At 44.2% G+C, this 21,801-nt stretch overlaps 2 protein-coding genes across 2 annotated transcripts in view; both read right to left on the reverse strand.

The window, feature by feature from the left end:
- TC2N (tandem C2 domains, nuclear) overlaps positions 1 to 11,929 on the reverse strand; it is a 33,605-nt gene extending 21,676 nt beyond the window's left edge. The window contains exon 1 of the mRNA XM_033010470.2: positions 11,856 to 11,929. The gene's annotated coding sequence lies outside the window, so the exon portion shown is untranslated. The remainder of the gene's footprint in view (positions 1 to 11,855) is intronic.
- A 1,678-nt stretch (positions 11,930 to 13,607) lies between these two features.
- FBLN5 (fibulin 5) overlaps positions 13,608 to 21,801 on the reverse strand; it is a 76,354-nt gene continuing 68,160 nt past the window's right edge. Inside the window, exon 12 of the transcript XR_006165161.1 lies at positions 13,608 to 13,618. The gene's annotated coding sequence lies outside the window, so the exon portion shown is untranslated. The remainder of the gene's footprint in view (positions 13,619 to 21,801) is intronic.

Here is a 21,801-nt window from a genome sequence, read left to right on the forward strand (position 1 = left end):
TTTTTTAGTTCAGAAGAGCAATCCTGGCAGTAAATTAAATAGCTTGGCTCCCAGTCAATTTTTTTTTTCATATCTGTATTTCCCAAGTTGCCTATGGTTAGTTATACAACTTCCAGTGCATGCAAAAGTTTTGTCTTAACCATGTGGGACAGAGAGAAATTTAGAAGATTCTATTGCATATTTTATTAATTGAAAATGAACAAAAATATTGTAGAAGATTAAACAAGTATTTAATGATCTTGACAGAAGTCGACATTTCTATCAAAGGTTAAACTTCTCCCACATGCCAGAACCTTTTGCTCAACTACCCAAAAATCCTCAGTATATCATTTGGCAGTTGTTAAAAGGTTGTGCTAACATGCATTTGTCTGAGAACAAATTTACTAAATAAACTTGAACCACTGAGAAATTTTTTAGGTGCACCACCAAATTCCAAAGAAGTACTGACAATGCTATCCATCTTAACAAGAAGTTAGGACTCCTTGACCCTATCTCTAAATTTTGGTGTCAGTTTTTGTTAGGCAATATGCATATGTCACAGACATCCTCCATTTTGGAGGTATCAGACTGAGAATAGGGCAGGAGGAAAAGGAGAATTATCCCTGATTTTCAGACAAAAAACTGAGATAGAGAAATCGAATCACTCACAGCAGAAGAGGGAACTGAATCCAGATTTTGTCACTGTCTCAAATTCTCTCTCTTTCTTGGTGTTTTCACCAATTTCAGTAAGCTTTTTAATTTCTCTCTTCCCAGTATCAAGCCAAAATAAGATAATGAAATGTAACTCAGCAATAGTCCTTCCACACTAAGGCAGAAGGCCAGCCAAGGTTATTAGAACATCCTGGAAACAACAAAGTTTAAAAACCAACCACACACATACACAGAGCCTAGAGAATTACAATCACTACTACTTTAATGGGTTTAGATGGAGAACATAAATTATCTTAATGATTTCCAGATTTCTCTGATAGAAATTTTGAATGAGCTAAAAATCAGATAGAGTATCAAAGACTTCAGTTCCAAATGCCTCCAGAATGATTACAAGACAGAGATGTTTGAAGAACGTAAATATTTTCAACAATTTGTTAAATAAAAAGAACATGATAGAAAACGGATGATCACAATATTAAATATTAAAAGCTGAAAGCAGTCTGAAAAGAAATGTCAGGTCTTTGCTGCCTTGTGATAAAAGGGTGTGTTTTGCAAGAAGTTTGTAGGCTGCCAATGTATTTTACTGCATTTAGGCATAGCACTTCTCCATAGGAGTTAATCAGGTAACACATTTAAAACTACGCAATAGACACAAAGGTGAAATAGCTGATCTCAAACTGGGAAAGCTGGCTATACCAGAGGTTTCAAACGTTACCAGATTTACTGCCAGCCATAAAACGCTTTCTCACATCTGAGTTCCAGAAACACATCATGGCAAAATTTCTAGTAGCAGTAAGTCCTCACAAAACGGGAAGCGTAAAAGAAAATATCCGGAAACAGGGATGATGGGTTGTTATTAAGCATTTGGGACAGATCCTCGAATGACATAAGTGTCTACAGCTCCAGTAGCCCCAGTGGAAACATGACACTTTGCAACATGAGAGGACCTGCCCTGTGGAGAAAGGGAGCTCAAGCTTGCCAGTTCACACCTCAGCCAAACACCACGCTTATTCTACCTCTGTGCCTTTCTGCCTTTCAGATCCAGGAGACGCAGTCAATCCCAGTCATATAAATCCTTCAAAAAGTGTAGCAATACCACTGCAGGTCTCCAGATGATTAACAAAACCACAGCACAGCAAAATCTGCTTCTGATGCAGGTCAGATGGATTCTCATTTGACAGTGCAAATGCTGCAAAAGGTTTAACTTCCACCGCCAGCTGTTTTGTAGTTGTTTTTTTTTTTTTTTTGGGGGGGAGAGAACTTGGGAGCTGTGCACAGGTCTGAGCACAGCTCTTTGTCTGAAGAGGGGTGGCTTGTGGCCACTGCATCTCAAAACCGGTCAACCCTTGTAAAACAGTTTAAATGGTTTTGAGAAATTTGCTTCCAGATAATTTGTTACTGTAGCAGCAAGGACAGCACATGCACCCACCTACAGAGTGATGTACACGGGCATACACTTGCCACAGACATAAAGCCCGCAGTTTAAAACAAAAAAAAAAAAATATTTTTGGGAGTACAGTAGGTAGGTCTGATTTGTACCATCCACAGAGGAGAGAGAGAGAGGCACTTCAAGTGCGTCTGAGCATGTGAAGAGACAGGACACAAGCTTTTGTTCCTATTCATTATAAACCTAGGCGGTAGTAACCTGTCTGGAAGGAGAGGGGGGGGAAAAAAAAAATTAAACAAAAACCACCATGCCAACACACACCTATCAAGCGCATGATAAAAGGTTCCTATCTGTGCCTGTTTCAGAACCCCACAACGGTGATATCTGCAGTGACTAGGGGGTGTGTCTGTACATACACCTTCCTTTTCTGCTTGTAACTGCAACTCAGGGAAAAGCATGGAAGCTCTGGCAATCAGCACAGACAGATTATTTCAGTTTTTCTGCCTTCCAAGAAAATGAAGAAAATGTGAAGATTTCCTTTATTTTGTGCCTGGAGAGAGAAAGGGGTTTCACCCTGAAAGCAGTGGATCACAGAGGAGATGCTAAAATAACACAACAAAAAGAAGTTATGAGAAGGCTTTTGAAGGACACAACCAGAAAAGCACTCTTGTGTGAGACATCTTACAAAGAGTTCAACAGAAACATAATGAAGAGATGCAAAGCTCCCCCAGTGCAGCAAGTAATTGAAGAAAAAGTGTAATTACATACTTAAAACTGAAAAGAAAATAAAAGACTATGCATCATTAACTTGGTTTAGGTGATGGGGATTTTATGATGGACCGTTGCACAGTTCTCCTGGGGCAAAGAGCCTAGTGGGATTGTTTAAGTAGTTACACAATGAAATCTGGTAACAGAAACAGATGGCAAAAGGTTGCTAGGAAAATTGTCATGCTCCATGATGCAAACAAACCACTAACTGCCTAAGCACAGGAAGCACCTTCCCGTGCTGGTAAATGATGGCACAACAGCCCATGGGAGGAAGCTTTATGGGTTCCTCCTGATGATGCCAGAAACAGAAAACTGAACTGAACAGACCAGTGGTCCAAACCAGCATGGTCCTGTCCTGAAAACTCCTCTCATTCGCTTACGGTTTGCTAAAGCAGAATCTTACTTTTGCAGACCAGAAGGCCCATTATGTGCTCTTGTCCCACCCTCCTCAGTTACTGACATCGCTGGATTTTAACCAGTTACTCCTGCACGACACTGAGCAACTTAAGCAGGAAGACACTTGGGGTTTATTTCAGAAAATACTCCAATAGCTAATCGCCTTCACTGTTAATATTTTAACTCTATTTCCAGTTTAATTTTTTTCCCAGTTTTTATGTCTTTGCTATAGTAAGAGTGTTAATTATCAGTAGTATCTCTTTTCTTCATTTAGATCTTAAAATGTTAGGATCTAACTAAGCTAAGTAGACCAAAGCAAGCCAGGTAGACAAGTCTAAACCTGTGGGTTTTACACCATTCAAGTCTGGTTTGTGCAGTTCTCAAAACATTACCCCACTTCTCTGGACAGTTTTATTCAGCCTGATACCACAACTGAACTCTATGTACCTCAGACTCAGCAATGTCACAGGATAATCTAAGGTAAGAATATATTTCATTAATTAATACTTGTAAGGGCAAGATTGCTCTCATTCCCACAGCATTGTATTGAGATCCCAAACAGTTACCAGGCCACCGTTGCCTCTGCATCCTCCTGACTATATTCTGAGTAAGTGGAGAAGAGGAGGAGGATGGGAGCCTGCAGAGATCATCTCCACAGTCCCTCTGAAAATTGCCATAGCGTTCAGGTAAGCTACTCTTTGCTGGGTTCTCCTAGAGATAACTGCTGCACACAAAGTTTAAAACCCTTGTAATCAGCAGGAGTGCTCAATACTTCACTACTATTAGTTAGGATCTGACAATTGTACAAAAGTATTACTTATTTGGCTTTAGCAGGCCTCTCCTGAGACAAAGAAAACCACCTCAGAAGCCAATTCTTAGCTGAGCTGTTGCCATAGCAGTAAAATCAGAGCTCACTGATCCCATGAGTTGCTTTATATATTCTCCTGGCGAGGAGGTCTAGCTTCAACTGAACCAGGGCAGAAGGTTTGCTGGAAGAGATACGTCTTCCAACTTGCAGTTGTGAAAGACCATGCCATGTCCCACTGCAACCTTCCTTTCTCCCTCCAGCTTCTCTGCCCAGACGAAAATGATCTAAGATATGTCTCTCTTTGTGCAGGCCCTGAGCTGAACCCTATAGAAAGGGCACTTGTGCAATCTAGCTATGGTCTTCTTCAGTTCAGCAGCTGCTTCTTCTCAGGGCTCCAGCCTGGAGGAGGCCAAATGGCCTCCAGCGCATCTGCACACACAGCCCAGGCACAGACCACCAAACAGAGTACGTCAAGAACTAATTGCTCTTGCCTACTTCCCTGAAGAAAAATAAAGCTGAGCAGGTGTGTGAGCAGCTTGAGCTATTGTGCTACAGGAACAACTGCCTCTGCTTTCCAGGCACCCCTTGGAGAGGGGGAACAAGCCCTGGCACAAGTACACAATCCAAAGTCGTCCTCCTGACACAGCCTCCAGGGACACGCTGACTCTAGTTTAGCATTATAGCCTTGCACCTGCAGCCCTTAAATGCAGACTTAATCCAAGCCTGCCCCAGTATGCAGAAGATTAATAATATCATTTACAAGGGCCAAAAGAACAACGTCCATAAATCTGATCCAATTTTTCTCATGGGAGATTTATATTTGAATTACAAAGGGAATATTATAAATCTATCCCATGATAAAGCTTAAAATTTGGGATTTTAATATGCTGAATCCCCTTATGCTCTGGGCTATAAAAGTTGATAGATAATGTTTCTTCCCAATGCTGCATTAGGCAAGTAACCAATTCATCCAATTACTTCACTGACAACACTGTTTCTGTGAACTGTACATAAATTCACTGACTTGGCCAAGGATGTACAATACGGTATGTATTGGGGCAGTAAACAGAAAAGAATAAATCCATTAAGTTGGACTGCAGATCACTTTGGACTCAGATGGAAAACAGCAAAGCAAGAGTTGAAGTCAGGACACCAGAAAATAAAACTTCAGAGACTGAAAACTCTGTAAAAAGAACTTGGCTTTTGATGAGAACATGGAAAGAATTCAACATAAGATAAGTCCTTCACTCTAAGCAGATTAGGAAAAAATCACCGATGGTTACTTTATAATCTAACTTAAAATTTAAGACTTTATGTATTCTGTGTCGGGTTTTAATCCAATTTTTCTCCTTCTGCAGTAATGCCAGGAAGCCACAAAAATAGAACTATCAGCAGTCCCCCTATAGCCCCGATACCAAAGAGAACTGGAAACATCTGGATATATTTTTCAGCAGGACAGCCAAGAAGAAGGTATTTTAGACAAGAGCATCTGCCTGTGCAATGGAGTTCCCTAACATGGCTAAACTTGTCTAGCTTTGAAAAAATGGGCCTTGGAAACCAACTCAGTGCAACACTGAAAGAGAGCACTGAATAGCATCCAGGACTCCTCAGCCTCTGCCATGACCACAGAGCCACACAGTAAACGCATATATCCACATATAATATCCAGACAGATAATGAAAAATAGCTCCTCCTGTATATATGAAGAAAAAAAAAAAAAAAAGAAAGAAAACCCAAACAGTTTTCCATGGAAAAATACAGTTTCGTTACCACTGAAACTACTTTAAGGAAACCCTGTTGGTCTACAAAAGTCAAGACAGAATATTTCTTTATATTCTTTATATATATATATATATATATATGTATATATATATACACACACATCTACTGCTTTGTTTTAGGTGAAGCATGTTTTTATTAGTTATTTTACATTAATTGTTATTTTACATATAATCATTATCCTGTTTCATGATGAAAACAAAAAAAAGGCCCCTTAAATTATGGAGTTTCCACAGGATGAGGATTTGCTGCTCAGCAGTTCTGCTCCACACTGTCACTCTATAACTAGTTACAGCATTGTGGTGAGAGGAGGGAAATATATAAATTGTATAAATGAAAGCTAAAAGACTATGACTGAGATTAAGAACGGAAACAGGTGACTGCAGTACATCTCATATATGAAAACAGATTAAATGAATGACTCTATAACAGGAAATGGGAACTGATCTTAATTCAAATCCAAACCAGATTGGGAATACGGCTCTGCAAGGCATGTGCACTGAGCTCAGGAAGCCGTCTAAACACATTTTAAAATACAAGCCCAGGAGGATCCCATCTTTATAAGGTACAACTATTTATTATTTTTCGCTTTAAATCCACCCAGACCAGGGGCCCACAACCAGTTTTAACAGCCCCAGCAAGGCCTCTCAGAGAGCTGCGCTGGCTGGAGTAGTTGGCAGCTGCCCAGGCAGATGAGTGGTAACCAGGCACTGCATAAAAGATGTATTTTTAAAGAATTTTGCATAGACATTGAGAGAAAATAGCAGAAATCAGAACTGTCGCAATTGTATGAGAGCATTTAATATCCCAATTGGCCAAATGCTGCTACAACTACAGGGCATGGTGGTGGGGCTCTGCTCCTTTCTGAAAAGGACAGAGGTCCAGAGAGCAGAAATTGGCAGCATGAATTTATCATTTTCTTTTTCCCCTCAGGAAAGATTTGCTTATCAAGTGAACAATAGCTACAGCATGAATGTATGGAGGTTTTTTATCCTGTTGAGTTCGAACCACTCTTCATGAGAGATTTTTGACCTGTGATTTCACATGTTGGTTAAACTAGATCTGGAAGCACATGTAGCACTGAACTGAATCAAAGCCAGGATGATTCAGGAAGATGTTCTGTGTTTAATCAAGGTTTTATGGAGGAAACTTTTTAGCTACCCTGGTCACTTCTGGGCAGACAGAGAACTTGAACAGGAGACTGACAGGGAGTTCCCAATTTAGAGACCAACAATCCCATTTTGCAAAACTAAATTGGAAAAAAACCCCAACAAACCTAACCCAGAACTAAAATGTTTTGAATGTTCCTCTACTTCAAAATGAAACTGGTCTTGAGAATGTTCTGTTGTCACCTAGAAGATCAGTGCTAAGCGGCTTTTCACGAAGCTCTCAGAAGCAGGAAACACCACTTGTTTTTGTACCGGTTCACTGCTAACCACAGAAGCACTGATAGCTCAAGATACTTTTAAACCTCATTCTGACTAACTCTTCTCTCTATATGGCAGGTGCTTTCCTCATCGGAAGATGTACACACACAGTGGACTGAATGCCTTAATTTTCTAAAGAGGACCCACCCTTAGGTCCCCTTTATTCACCCCTGCCAGGCCCTGGTCAAGGGTTGAGCCATCTTCTGGCCACATGAACCACCTCAGGCTGTACAGGCTGGCCTGGCTTCAGCGAGCAGGGAGCACAAGGCTGGATCTAGCCCCCTCGGCCCGGAGGCCCGAGGGCTCGGTGGGAGCGAGGGGCTGCGCTCCTGCAGGTGAAAGGGACCCACCCTCCCACAGCTCCGGTGTCCCACAAAAGCCAAGCGGCCTTCTACCTCTCCACGCTCCAGACGAAGCTGAGGCGCTACGCGTGGGCGCCAGCGGATCCCAAGCACTCGCTCCCTGACGAGGAGGGCTGCGGGGCTCCAGGCCCGGCAAGCTGCCCTGGCCCGGTGGCCAGGGGACCGGGGCAGGGAGCCAGGCTCCCGCCTGCCCAGGCTGCAGCACACTGCTCAAGTCCACAGACAGGTTCCAGGCTCCAAAGCGTAAGCGCCAAATTAATTTAAGTCCCTAATAGGTTTTGTGGCCGTTAGGTCACGGTCCTTATAGATTACTTTTTTGGACTTGGAAGCTGGTTTAATTGCCAAAGCGGCATCTCCAAAACTTGCTCTTCAGGCCAGGCCCAAAGCTCATTGCAATGACCACAAGAATCCCCCAAACACCAAGGGCCTTCATTTGGGGCCTAATTATCTGTTCTCTTCAGTTTAAGTGTGGCTATTAGATCACTGAAAAACAAAGCTTCAAAACAAAATCACCAGGGTGCAATTTACAGGAAAGATAAGCATCGGATTGCTGACATAATTTTTTTTTTGGCACTGAATTAATGTAAACTTCAGCTGTGATGACAGGCAAGCAAACATTCATACTAAGCTTAAGAGAAGTCTTCTCACCAATTCTGCACAGTTTGATGTATTAACATGAGTAAGAGATGATGCAACACAGATGAGCTCAAACCAAACCCAGAATTTGAACCTCTTCCCACACGAGACTCCCCAGTTTAGGTCTGAAGATTCATCCAGGCTGCAAAATGCTATCAACATAATTTTTCTCTGCATAAGCAATCTTTCTGATGGAGCCTGAAGAACACTACTAACCAGAGTGACCACATGGCTTAACCTAAACTTAGCCTGTCCTACTTAAAGCCCGCTTTGCCTTTCACTTTAAAAAGATGAGATCTTAGGTTCTCTGCTGACAGACGCTGGGTGTTGTCCTCGTTAGATTAGAGAGTATTTATCAGATTTCAGGTATCCTGGGAGATAGCAATTTGGAGTACACAAAGTCGTTCTTTAATACAATTAAACAAGAGTCCAAAGAGGGGAGCACTAGGTCAGGATATGCATCATACAAGATTCACTAAATGAAGTAAATAGCATTTTAATCAAGCAAACAAGTTCAATTAGTGTTTCCACCAAAGTCAAAGGGTACTTATGGTATAAGCCGAAACAGGCAGGATTCACTGGAAGACAGTAGGGCTAAGCTAGCCAAAGCCTGGCTTCCCAGAGGAGGCTGCCCTTCTGAAGCAGGGCCCCTGGCTCTGCGCACCACACAGGTGGTCCTCAACTTGCCTAAAGGGCTGGCTGCTACTAGAGGGGCAGTTTGGCTCTCCCTTGCCAAAAATTATTCCTGTTGGATCTAGTAAACATGCAGCTGCACAATTAGTTGGCCAGCTCACTGATCAGATGCAAAACTAAACCACCAAAATAAACAAACATTTTTTTTTTTTTGGTTTTTTGCTTTTTTGGTTTTTTTAAGTAGTTTTCCAACTGCCCCTGTGGTTGTCTGCACAAGGTGGGGAAAGCAGGGGGCCAGAGGAAGATGGCCCTTTTCACAGCCAACCCACAGCCCTGGGAGTACGTTTAGAGTAACGCACATCTGAAACTAAAACACCTACAAGTACGATGAACAGAGGATGAACGAAACCCAAACCAGCTGATACGAAACACAAGTGACAGAACAAACAAGTAAAATGACTAGGGCAAAGGAAAAAAAAAGAGATCAGAGTCTGAGCTTTTTCTCCAACATTATAAATCAACAGCCTACACACTCATGACTGACTGAACAATCCTGCCCACATTCACTCTTTCCATAGCATAAGAAAAAAGAGGACTTAATCACCTGGGGATCCATCACCTGAATTAAGTGCAGGGAAGGGCAGTGAAAATGATGGGATTTCTGTGGAGTCCAACATACCCTTTGGGTGCAGAGTTTTTAGTAGGTGAGATTTTTGTAAGTATTTGCAAGAATCAAGGGACACTTTCATAATAAATATATTTTTCTTGAAACTCAGCATTGCTTAACCGCGTATATTCTGCAAATATATTTTTAACATACAGTTGGAAAAAAGACAACAAATCAAAGTACGCCGCTCCTGGATTCATGCCCTAGCCACTGAGTCACAGGATCACAGCTCACCTAATGAATATTTCTGTATTGAAATGAAGGCGAAACGGTTTCATAAGTAAGGATTCAGAGACCACCAGCCTAGAACAACACACATGTTTATGGTTCTAGCACTCTCTTGAGAAATGAAAGATGCAAATTCAGAATTCGGCTCTTCACATCTGGGTAACTGCTCTAGACCAAGCCTAGAAAGAATAAGGGGGAGAAGAAAAAAAAAAAAAAAAAAAAAAAGGCATGTCAACATACTCCCCTGCACGTTTTTTAAGTGGTCCCAATCATCTATATGTAATCTGAAGATACCTGGGCTTTCCCAATAGCAACTTGTCATGGAACACCTCACTTCTGGATCCCTGGAGAGCTTGGGCACCTAACTAATCAACGCTGTCAAAACTAAAGCTGCATGAAGCAGCAGACCTCAATGCATTCAAGCAAATACTACTGGGAAAAACCTGAGCCTGCACAGATCTGAGTCCGAGGGTTAGGACTGCAAGGATCTAGCTCTGAGGTGCAGGTGCCCACAGGATCATTTAGATGCCCAAGCACTTGACTGCTGTGGCCCAGCGTATATCCCCTGAGATCTAGTTCTCTTCCTGCACAATTACAACGGCGCTGACTGGAAGTGTACATTGTAGGAACAGCCACGGTATCAACCTTGCCATTCTTATCTGGAGAAATGCATCACATGACGCATTGGGCACATTTCCACATCAAAGGAAAGTTACAAGACCAGTTTAATTTAAGATGATACTTATTTCAGACTGCTGCTGAATAACCAGAATGATCTAAACCACCCAGGAATCCAGCTGTATGGTATGCATAAAAAAAGTACACTGTGGTTTCTCAACAGGACTGCTGCATCAACAGTGCTCTTGGATACAGCAGGTTATAACTTCAGTAAATATAATGCATATTCTGATGCTAATTTCATCCAGTACAGAAAGGAAACTCTGTCTAGCTATATTCACAACTTCCTTCTGAGTTTTGGCTACACCAGATCTCTAATTACCTGAAGTGCTCCTAGAGAAGGTGATCTAATCGGTTTTCTTGTCTGTGATAATACTTCGATGTAAATTCACACAGAATATTTGGCTTTTACAAGGACATTTACTTATAGCAATACCCATTTGAGACTGTTTTAAGTATAATTTAATCTCAGACCTAGTTTATATGAAGATTTAATTCTGCAGTAGTTCCATATAGTTACTATTTTTCTAACTGTCTCTATTTCTCAGGGTCTGTCACTTGATAGAAAATACAGTCGAGCCAAGTCTTGGAAGTGCACTGTCAAATTAACACCCTTACAGCCCTAAACAAACAAACCCTGGGCACTGAAAGGTCTTCACTCCAAAACCCCCACTGATACTGTAGCATGGTGGCAAGGCACTACAGATGTGCAGCATCGCTTGTAACACAAACTGCCCAGTAACACTGCCTTCTCCAATTCGTGTTCTGCAAGTTGAATTAGTCTGTCAAGTTTTAGACGACTTAGAAAAAACACGTAGATCAATATGCTGACATCCTTTAAGAATTCTGACTTCAAAAGCATGCTGTCCCATTCAGTACACCTATCAGTATGTATCTGGTGAAATACATCAGGGTTTGTAAAGAAGACCATTAGTTTTTGTTTCTCAGGAGCCTTGTATGCACAGTGAGAAAACAGTAATTTACAAAGTGTGAAAGTATCACTGAATATTCACGTTTAAATACTCCAAGTATCAATACACGAGTCAGCTATGCTATATTCAATCACATCAGTGAGATATACGGAAGAGCCACTTTAGCAAGGCAGCCCAACAAAAGCCAACCTTCCCGGCTCGTTTTGTTGCTATTTACTCTCCCGCACGGCGCATGTGGCCACGCAGAGGTGTGCCCCGAGTTACGGAGGCTGCAGGAGAGGGGCAATCAAACGGTTCTGCTGGAAACAGAAACCCCGACTTGCCCTTTCCGACGGGCGACTATGCAAGCCAACCACCAGCCCCCCCCGCGGCGGTGTCCCGCGGAGTGCCCGCCCGGCCCCGGGGGCAGCTCCCCCAGCCCGGCCCGGCCCGGCCCGGCCCGGCGCTCCGCCGCCCCCTCCTCCTCAGAGCGCCGCTGCTCCGGCCCTCGCCCCCCCCGGTACCTGCTGGGCGGGCGCCCGGCCGCCCCTCCGCCTGCCGCCGGCCGTCTCCCGCCCACAGCTCCCGCGGCGGCGGCCTGCCCCGGGGCCGGGGCCGGGGCCGGGGCCGGGGCCTTGCCCTGCCCCGCCGCCTCTCCCGCCCAGGCCTCTCCCCCAGCCAGGCCCCGCCGCCCGCACGGCCCCTCAGGTGCGCTCCCGCGGCGCTGACTCACCGAGCCCCGTCGCGGAAGGGGAGTTTCTCCGCCGAGCCGGGACTCGCCCTCCTCACCGAAGCTGCTCGCAGCGGCTGATTTATCTCTAAGTAGCCGCCTGTAGCATTTCCTTGCCGCTCGCTGGACCGTTACACTGGCAAAGTAGGTGCCAGAGCCGCCCCTCGCTTTGCTAGAAGCAAACCCAGGCCTAAATTTTAGCGAGGAAAAGTGAATTTTTGATTTTTTTAATAATGGTCTTAGTCATTGGCATGTCCAGCTGGAATACGGATCCCTGTCAAGTTAGGCTTTATGCAGACACGAGAGAAAGCCCCTGCCACAGAGTCTGTAGGATAATTCACAGGCGACACACAGTAGATAGGTTCAGAAATCTTGCAGCAAGCGAAAGTTTTGTTGAGACTCAAGGTGGGCTCCTCTCCCTCTCCTCGATTCTGGTTCTGATGAAAAACTAGAAGTGCTAAAATACCTTAGGAGGCAAATATGAGTGAAAAGTGGGGCTGCATTAGCAAGAAAAAAGGAGTATACTCTTAAAAGCATTAACGTTTCCAATCAGTGAAGTTTCACACTGTCACCCTAATACTCTTGAACTGCAGCCTTTGATGGATGCTCCATCCACCATGACTGTAGTTTTTCCATGACAATTTTTATTTTCAATTTAATAGCACCACAGACCTGCTACTAACTCACAATTTCATGCCTGTCATCATTCAGTGTAACAGAGCTACTTTGAGCTCCAGAGCCACTGTAAGGAGACACCCTTTGCCAAAAGCACAGACTGATAGTATTTGAGCTAACAAAGCATCTCTGTTCATCTCTGCACAGAGCCAGTCTCACAGTACTGAGGTATCACATAGTGAAGTGGCTCTGATTCCTGTTAATGGAGCTCATAAGATTATGCGTGGTCACTATTTTAAAGAAATACCAGTAACCTGATATGCTTCCAAAATTATCTGAGTCCTCCTGAGGTGCACACTAAGCGCACATTTCAAAGCATCTCACTGAATTAATTTATGTGATCAAACAGCTTTATTTTCACTGTTCATAGAAGTACATTGACTACCAATAAGGTTCCTGTATGCAGCTTGTTGCTATCAGGTTACATCAGCATTTTCATGCTCAAGGGTTTTTCAGGCTCTTCAGTGACTTCCAGTTCTGCCTGAGCAGCTCTCCAGGTGTTGGAGTTTGCAGTATGGTAGCAACCAACCTTTGGGACTGCATGTTGCCTCTCTGATGAAGGAAATGACATTAAAAATTGTATTTCTGACAAGGCACTTAAAGAAAAAAATAAGTTTGCAACACTACCTTCCTTCTCAAGGCAAGACTGTCCTCTGTAATTTGATAGGGCTTCTTCTCACATCCCCAGGGCTCATTTAATGGTTTGGGACATGCTTTGCTTTCAGCTGCTTGAAAATTGGGAAGTTTGTTTCAATAAGCACAAAATTCAGCTGTGCATGGTAAGCGAAGTGGCTGACCTGATTTTGTGTGGAGGGGGAGAATATTACTGTGCTGTGATATTTTTTTTTTTTTTTAAACTGGGATGGGAAACAAACCTCCCCCCTCCGTTAGAAGACTTTTGTTCCAAACCTAGTCTGAAGATCAGGAGTGAAACCAATTTATCTCTGTTCTTTGCTCCCTAGACCTCTCTGTCAGCTGCAAATATGATCTTCCTTCCTGTCCAGCCACCTGGCAGCATGGAGGGTGCCCCATGTTCTGCTCTAGCACTTGCTAATCTTTCTGTAACTAAACTGCACTTGAGAAACCTGGTGATGTTCTGTGATGTTCCCATGCCTCACTGATGCCTGCTCTTGGCCTCTTTCTCCTCCGTGTCCATCCCAGACTGTCATTGCAACCTCGCTAGTTCCTGGTGCTCTGTAGCTGCTCTTGCCCTCATGCTGCCTCCACCCAGGGCAGCTCCAGCACTAAGACCAAGCTAATAAACTGGGCTGGTTTTGGCTGGCTGTGCAAAACCATGGTGCTTTTAGCTCCAGAAATGCAGGGCTGAGACACTTGAGCAGACCTGTGCAGAGCCAACAGAGGAGAATTTATTAGTCTGGGCTATGTTTCACCTCTCATATCCCCCAGTGAGGCCTGTCTCATCTGTTTTGAATCTCTGCAGCACACTTTTTCACTTGTTGCTGAGGCTGTTTATACTATTGGATTACAACTTCGCAATGTGTTTCTCAGTGAAAGAGGAGTAGCCAGAGAGCAGACTGTAGAAAGTAGCTACAAGCAGGAGTGCATATTAACGTCTTTGGGCTTCAAACGTTTAGGAAGTAGACCTGAAACAATAAAACTCCCTGTATAAATACTGACACAAATGTTCTTGAGTAATTCTTTATATCTGCAAAAGCTTTCAAACAGACTAAGACCCTTTTTCTTTACTTTGTGCGGATACTCCAGTGAACAAAGTTTTCAGCAGGAATGCTGATGGAGGCTGCAGCTTTGCATAAATCAAGCCTGAGTTCTCCCTCGTGATCCTTTGCATCGGAAACCTGATCCCACCACTTGTGCATGCTTACTGAATCATGCCAAATTTAATGTTAAAAATCAAGTGGTTCAGAAGTCAAATCATGTTTACACAGAGCACACTGAAATCTTTCAAGCAAGAAAGTGGAAAACGTCATTGCTTAGTAGTTCTTTCCTCATTTGAAAAAAAAAAAAAAGATTAAATGCAATTAAGCAGCTGATGATTGCAAATAGCTTCCCCAGCTCTGCTGAGAATCATTCAGAGCAAGCAAGCGTCTAAGACTACTGCTTGTGAAATATTTTGGTTTCAGAAACTAACATGAAGTGAGGTACTTATGACTAGAGTTACAATCCAGTGTATATCACTTGCAATAGTCAAGTGATGAGCTCAGCTGTCAGTACCTAAAAGCAGGGCGTTATCAGGACAAGACCAGCACACAGCATACAGTGTCCCACAGCCAAACTCCATGTGTAGCCACTAAATTAAGTTTCCTGACACAAATGCTTCATGAGAGAGAAAAAAAGGATTTTGCAACTTAGATTTCAGTGAAATAGCGGAGTCCTTTTCAGCTGAAGTCTCTAAGTGGTTAATACACTTTCGTTATAAACAACTTCTGCAGCCAGAGACTTTTACTACCATTAAAGTTTTTGCAGCAGTAATCTTTATCCCCCGAGGTTTTGCTGGGAGAAACATGAAACTGTTTCCTCATCCTCCCTGTCCTACTCTCAGCTGGAGCCTGGGTTTTTCCATTCCCATCATAACCTTTGGGTTTAGCAGACACCTTCCCTCCTCTGCCACAGATGCTGGGTGGGGTCCACACACTTCATCACAGAAAGCTGCTATAATTCAGTCTGTGACTATTGTTTTTTGTTTTCTCCTTTTTTCAAATGCACATTTAATGTCATGCTTTCCTGACATAACCCGTTGTAATTCTGTCCACCATCAGAGACTACAGCCAGTTGCCTCCTCCCACAGTGCTGCAGGAGAACAGCTTTATTGCACAATGCCCAGTATCTTTTGAAAATGTTGCTAGGATGCCTAGAGGAGCAATTGCATGGCAATAGTTTGTGGTCCAAATTAGACCCTCTCCTTATCTCATTTAGATTTGATGTACTGTGAATTTGAAAAGAGATTTGCTGGCTTGTTATGTCTTGCCTTATGCTAGAAGGCAGATTTTCTTTGTACACACACACATCATTAATGCATTCTGATAATAAATCCAAAGAGGGCTCATCCTTCGTGCACCAGAGCACTTGGTCCTGTCTCCACAGTCAGTCCCACATCTGTGTGAGCTGCAGCAATTGCTTCTGCCATGCATAGTGGTCTTTAACCTCATAAATGACCGCCAACCCCAAACTAGCCCAAGGCAGGCTGAGGTTCCTGGGTGGATAACCACTGAGGCACAGGGGTGCTGTGCTGGGCCTGGACTGGAGTTTTCAGGCCCTCAGTTTCAGCCTGGAGTGACAAACAGGAGTGTCTGTAGGTGCGTATTTATGCAGGAGCAAACGGTTCAGTTTCCTCCTCAAGAGACATTTTTTACTACTGCTACTGTCTAGGAGTCCAGGATGATGAATCCAGTAAGCTCAGGAGGCATTATAAACCTTCATGTACAGTTGACAAAAGGATGAAACAGAGCCAAGACATGCTTCTTCCAGTGTTTCCCGATTGCAACCTTTTCTTGCCTGGCTTCATTAAGAGACAGCTGCTCTTAATCCCTTCACAGGTTTGGAAGGACATTGTCACACCTGCTGAAAAAAGATAGTAAGATTAAATGTTATCAACATATTGGCACCTTCAGATATTTTCTAGAACTCTTACACCTGCAATATTGAGGGTAGCTGGTGTTACCCCAGCTTTAAAATCAGCATACTACGTGCAAAAAATCACTTGGCATAGCAAATCTGTTGTTTGGATCTAACCAATTCCAGTAGTTCCCTGTTTAATTCAGTGCATTAAGCCAATATATCTAGTATTTGCCTGGATCCATACAGTCTGCTGTTTGAAAACTGCGTTTTTAGGGTAAAGGATAAAAGAGAAAGGAAGAACCTTATCTGTTGCTGATTCCAGGAAGGATTTGTGATCTGAAATACCTTTGAGTTCCTGCCTACCTTTCAGCGCAGTAGTTGGCCTCAGTTCAATAATATGATTTCAGATTGTTCCCAAACTGTCATTGTTAAGTGGAAAAAAAAAAAAAAAAAAAAATCCCAACAGGAAAGACCTGTTTCAGGAAAGGCTGATGTATCACTGAAAAAGGCCCCATGGAGCACCTGACTCGCAAATACCCTTATTTATTATAAATAATTTCCATGGCGTCACGTTAACAAACATTAAAGGTCATGAACTCCTGTATTTGAAGCAAATGTGTTTGACATCTGGGATCTGGCAGAAGTTCCTCCTGTGGGATAGATTGTTTGCGCAGAACTTTATTGAAGAATAATATTAAGAATGAATTACGAAATATTAGTGTAACCTAGTAAGAAATCATTGTATTTTACAAGCCAGAGACATAATAGATCTCACAGAACTATTTTAGTTCATCTGATTCAAAAGCATGTCAAGGAATGATAGCTGTGACCAGCAAGCAGCGAAAATCTGTGGGGTTTAAGCACTGCAGTTAGAAATGGGCTGGAAAGAGAGGTCCCAATGCAGGCAATTGCTTAAATGCTGATCTATATTTTCGCTACGCCCCTGCTCTGTGAAAGGAGTGAGGAGGGAATTGGCAGGAAGCCTCAGTAGCTGGGGAAGCCAAGGGGGAAACCAGGCCACCCCTACGCACGCCCAGGCAGGGAGCAGGGTGGCCGGGCAGCCCCAGCCCCTGGGCATCAGGCACCTCGGTGGGGCCGGGGATGGGACTGGGATGGGGATGGGTGGGACACCAGGGCTGTGGGGAGCTGGAGACCATCACTCCTACAGTTTAACCCTCTCTCACCTCTCTTACCCAGGCCAGTGAAAACATCACAAGAGCAGCCCTTTCCCAGTACCCGGGGGGTTGCTCCCCAGGCTATTTGTGAAGTCCAGTCTCCTCAGGAGGTGCTGTCCGACTGGGTTGGGATAGTGCTACCCCCTGGGGTACCTCCCCAAATACTGTTCCGGTCCCGCTTACCCAGGAATGCTTTTTTCAATGTGGAAGAGGTGATGAGAGGCAGCTCTCCAGGTCCCCCCAGTCTCCCCGGGGCCTGGGTACCTGCCTGCCCCAGCAAAGGCAGAGCAGGCAGCCAACTCCGAGCCAGGAGATGTCCGAACGCCTGCCCAGCCCCTCCCTTTTTTGGGGCTCCAGGGCCAGGTGCTGCTGCCCTGCCCTGCGTTTTCACACCGTCGTCTCTCTGGGGTCTGCTCAGGGCCTCAGAGCTGGCCTCTCTCCCGAAAAAAGACACGGGCCTGCCCAAGGACGAGCAGATGTTCCTCTCCCCGGGATGCAGGGGCCAGCCAGGTGTCACCCACTCACAGAGCAAGGGCAACACACAAAAGGGCCTTCCTGAACGGGACCGAGTCAAGAAACTGGACCAAGTTGTGAAGCACAAAAATAATTTATGGTTTCCAGTTGTAAAACTTGCTTTTTTTTCCTTCTTCTACTTTCAGGTGAAAGCAAACTTCATTCAAGTTGCTTAAAGGGGGGTGAGGGCAAAAAGCCATCCCAGAAATCACACCACTTTAAAGCCTGTCAGCCCCGTGGAAATGAGAGCTGGGAGGAACATCCATGGAGACCAGTGACCATAGAAGCTGGAATGCTGTTCTTTCATCTACAGCTGCTCAGTTCATGCTGACCTTCAAGCTGGACCCTTGGGCACATCCCTCAGGGAAAGGCAAGGAGGCAAAACCAGGCCAGTCTGGCTTGGTACTTAAAGCCATTTAAGAAATAGCGTAACTAGAAACGGAGGTTACCAGCCCACTCTACCCTAATTTTAAAACTTTAATCCAGCTGCAGGGTGTTTGGCCCTGTTTCCAGGCAAACACACAAATACGCAGCACTCTTAAGGTATATGAGATAAGGCAGAGCCAACCTGCTGCCCACACTCCCGGCCTTAACTTTGTAGGCCTGCCAGCAGCATTGGCCACTCCTCGCCAGTGCACTCAGAATCACCGGGAAGTAAATGTGCTGTGGTCACAACCCTTGCCAATATCACTAGGGGTTTTAGGGCAGGAATAAGGATGCACTCTCACCCCAAAGCAGAGGATTATGCGTGTTTAACTCGTTTGGTTATACACATAAGTATCCAGAGAGGAGAGAACACACAGCCCTCCAGAGACTGCTCCGCTGACCAGACTGAAGTGGGTTACCATCTTGATACAACTTGATCATACACCTGAGCTGAATGGCACAGGTGTTACAAACCTGGGTTTTGAAAGAAAGTTTAACAGCTGCAAACTGCAGGATATTTATTCTCCACAGAGTTTTCTTGACAGATTATTTTCAAGAATCCTGAGTCAGCAGTAATAACTGTAGGTACAAATATTTGTTTCCAGGACATAGTAGCTTTGCCATGTTATTCCCCTGTGCTCCCCAAGCCAAAGAGTTTATATTTATATGACTAAGGCTGGCCTTCCATGGTGAACAAATATCCACTAGCCTCGAGTATTTTCAGCTGTCACTATTGCTTTAACTCTTAGCTCCATAAGAACTAGATCACATGGTAGCAAGGAATTCAAGGGTGAAGGTTAATCATTTCATTGCAGCTCAGGGATTAACTTCACATTAAAACCACGTGCATTTATATCCAAGTGACATAATGAAAAATGTGGTGGGAGATGGAAGGTGCACTCATTCAAGCAAACAAGCATTTATTGAACTAGTCCTTCAAGATCCTAGAAAACCTAACCAAACATTTCTCAGCCAGTGCTCCGGCTGCTCCCTCGCTTAAACTGATGTGGTGATCCCATGGCTGACAAGGATTTTCATTAGCAGGCAGGCAGGGGCTGTGTTTCAGTACTGGATTTTAGGGGGCCTTGTTGATCATTCTGTAACAGTATGGTGACTGAACTGTGCAAGAGCCCAGGAAAGGAGAAATAACAGGCTAGAAAGAAAACATGGAAATGCAGAATTGCCTTTAAAGATCAGCAATCATCTGCTGTTCGGGCCAGTCCTTATGAACAGTGGCACAGGCTATGAACCCTTCCATTGGTGTGAGAGAGCTGAGTTCATGCGTGCTGTCCTAATGAGTTACTGGTGTGAGAAAATGTTCAGCTGTATGAGACGGGGAGCTGCCATCTGGCTTCCTGGAAAAGCCACGTAGGGCTCATTTTTTCCATCACTGATGTGGTTATGTGCAGGCTGACACCAAGGACAGTTTAACAGCATTCAGCAGCACCTGCGGGTCCAAGGAGTAACTGGTGCCACCAAAAACAGAGAGAGGAGGAGAAGGGAGGATTTCTACTACACAGAATACAGCTCATGGGACTTCTCAAGGAAATACAATTCATAGCTCACTCTTAAGGAAGTGCAGCAGGAGGTTAAATCCCTGCAGGATATCAGTTTTACAGCCCAGCCAAGCCCCATCTCTCCAGCAGTACAGTGTCCTTTACCAGTTGGCTGGACAGCACTGACAGAAGAGAAAGTACAAGCTCTCTCTCCTGTCCACACTTGTTACCGTTGTCTTATCCACAGAGCTCTTGCTGAATGGAGAGACCTTGGGCTGGAAGGATACTGCCAGAGCAGATTGATCTTGCATTGTGAAAAGAGCAATAAAAGGGGAAGGGGTTACACTATTAAGTCCCACGTGCAACCCCATCTAAGACAAACATGGCAGCATGTATGATAAGAGCAACCTGAAAAGCTGACTGTAAGCAGCGAGTGAAAGAAGGATGAGGTGGCTCAGGTCTCAAAAACCTCAGATTAGGCTACTTGAGCTGTATACCAGCAGCTAGATCTGAGCAACTTTGTTTCCTAAAGTGTCTGTTCTCCACCAAATTGGGTGGAAAGCCCAGCTATTCGGAGGCTTCACTGGTCAGGCCAGTTCTACCAAGGCACCCCAGTGGGGCCTGAAGAACCAGAAGTCTTTGATAACGGGTCACAGACCTACTTTCTCATTTTCTTTCAGCAGTTCTAGAGAGTTGTTTGCTTAGACTGAAATTTTGCAGCTCAGAATTCCTGCACTTGACTTCTCTTCTTTTGCTCTGCACGTGTGCCTGTTTCAGTGTAATTTTTCTTGAGCATGTGATTTTAGAATTAATGCATTTGCAGTGTAGAGGAGGGAGCTGACGTGTCCTCATGATACTGTAAATGAGCAGCGGCAGTTCCTTAGAGTTCAAAACAGCTCTAGAGATCTTTATCGGCTTTCTGAGCGGCTTGTAAATCATCACAAGCTCACTGAATGGCGTATTACCTACCTCACTTCTGCAGTGAGTTACTTGAGCGATGAGAATGTGAGAGCGCAACTGTGTGACTTAAGTTCATTCACTTCCCACAAAGCAAACGAGAGCCAGGCTTGGCTGCCCTTGCAATTTGCTGAAATAAGAACATTCCACCTGCAAAACACAAACCCAACCAACAAACAGCCAGACCCCATTAGGGATGGGTCATTGAGTATGGTGTGGGTGGAAAAGCCTTTCTTGTACTAAAGTCACAAGCTGTGTAGTGCAGGTGGGAATGAGAACTAGCTACTAGTTAATGATTTATGTATGAGGAAACCAGTTCAGTCTAAATTACCTTATATTAACACTGCTCGTAAAGGAGACAGGTTTATTCTGCAAGAGCTAAGCCAAATACTGCCCATAGCCTCACGTTCACTGCACAAACCACTGACTTCACTGGTCCACGTTGTGCCTCCAAGACCCAGGGCAACTGGGAGAGTGGCACAACGTCAGGCTGGGAGGAGAGCTCATCTCTCCTCCAGGAATATCCCCAGGGCTGCAGCATGCAGCCTGTACCCCCTCCCGTACACCCTCTGAACACATGCTGGGTAAGGCATGGCTGGTGCTTGGGGGAACTGGGCAAGGGAGCCATCCCCACCACCAGAAGCAACGGCCTGCTCCAAACTTCAGTAGAGTTGCAGGGGAAAGAAATGCCTCAGGTATGTCAAGCTCCTTGTACAGATAAAGTAGTAGTACACAAAATGTTAATTTGAGCCTTGTCGTGCATAAACCCACATGTACGTCCAAGTATTGGCAAGTTTATAACCTAAAAACTGTGAAAGAAAATGAGTCTCTTGAGAATTAATTGTATTTTTCTTTGACGTTTTCTCTGCTACTATATATATATGTTACTAGTGTTTATGAACAATAGATGTACCAGTATCACTGATCCTCATTCAACTTGTTTTGCCAAGGGGTTACATGA

Source organism: Tyto alba, unplaced genomic scaffold, assembly GCF_018691265.1.
Source record: "Tyto alba isolate M040663 unplaced genomic scaffold, T.alba_DEE_v4.0 Super-Scaffold_18, whole genome shotgun sequence".
In the NCBI taxonomy this organism is placed as follows: Eukaryota; Metazoa; Chordata; class Aves; order Strigiformes; family Tytonidae; genus Tyto; species Tyto alba.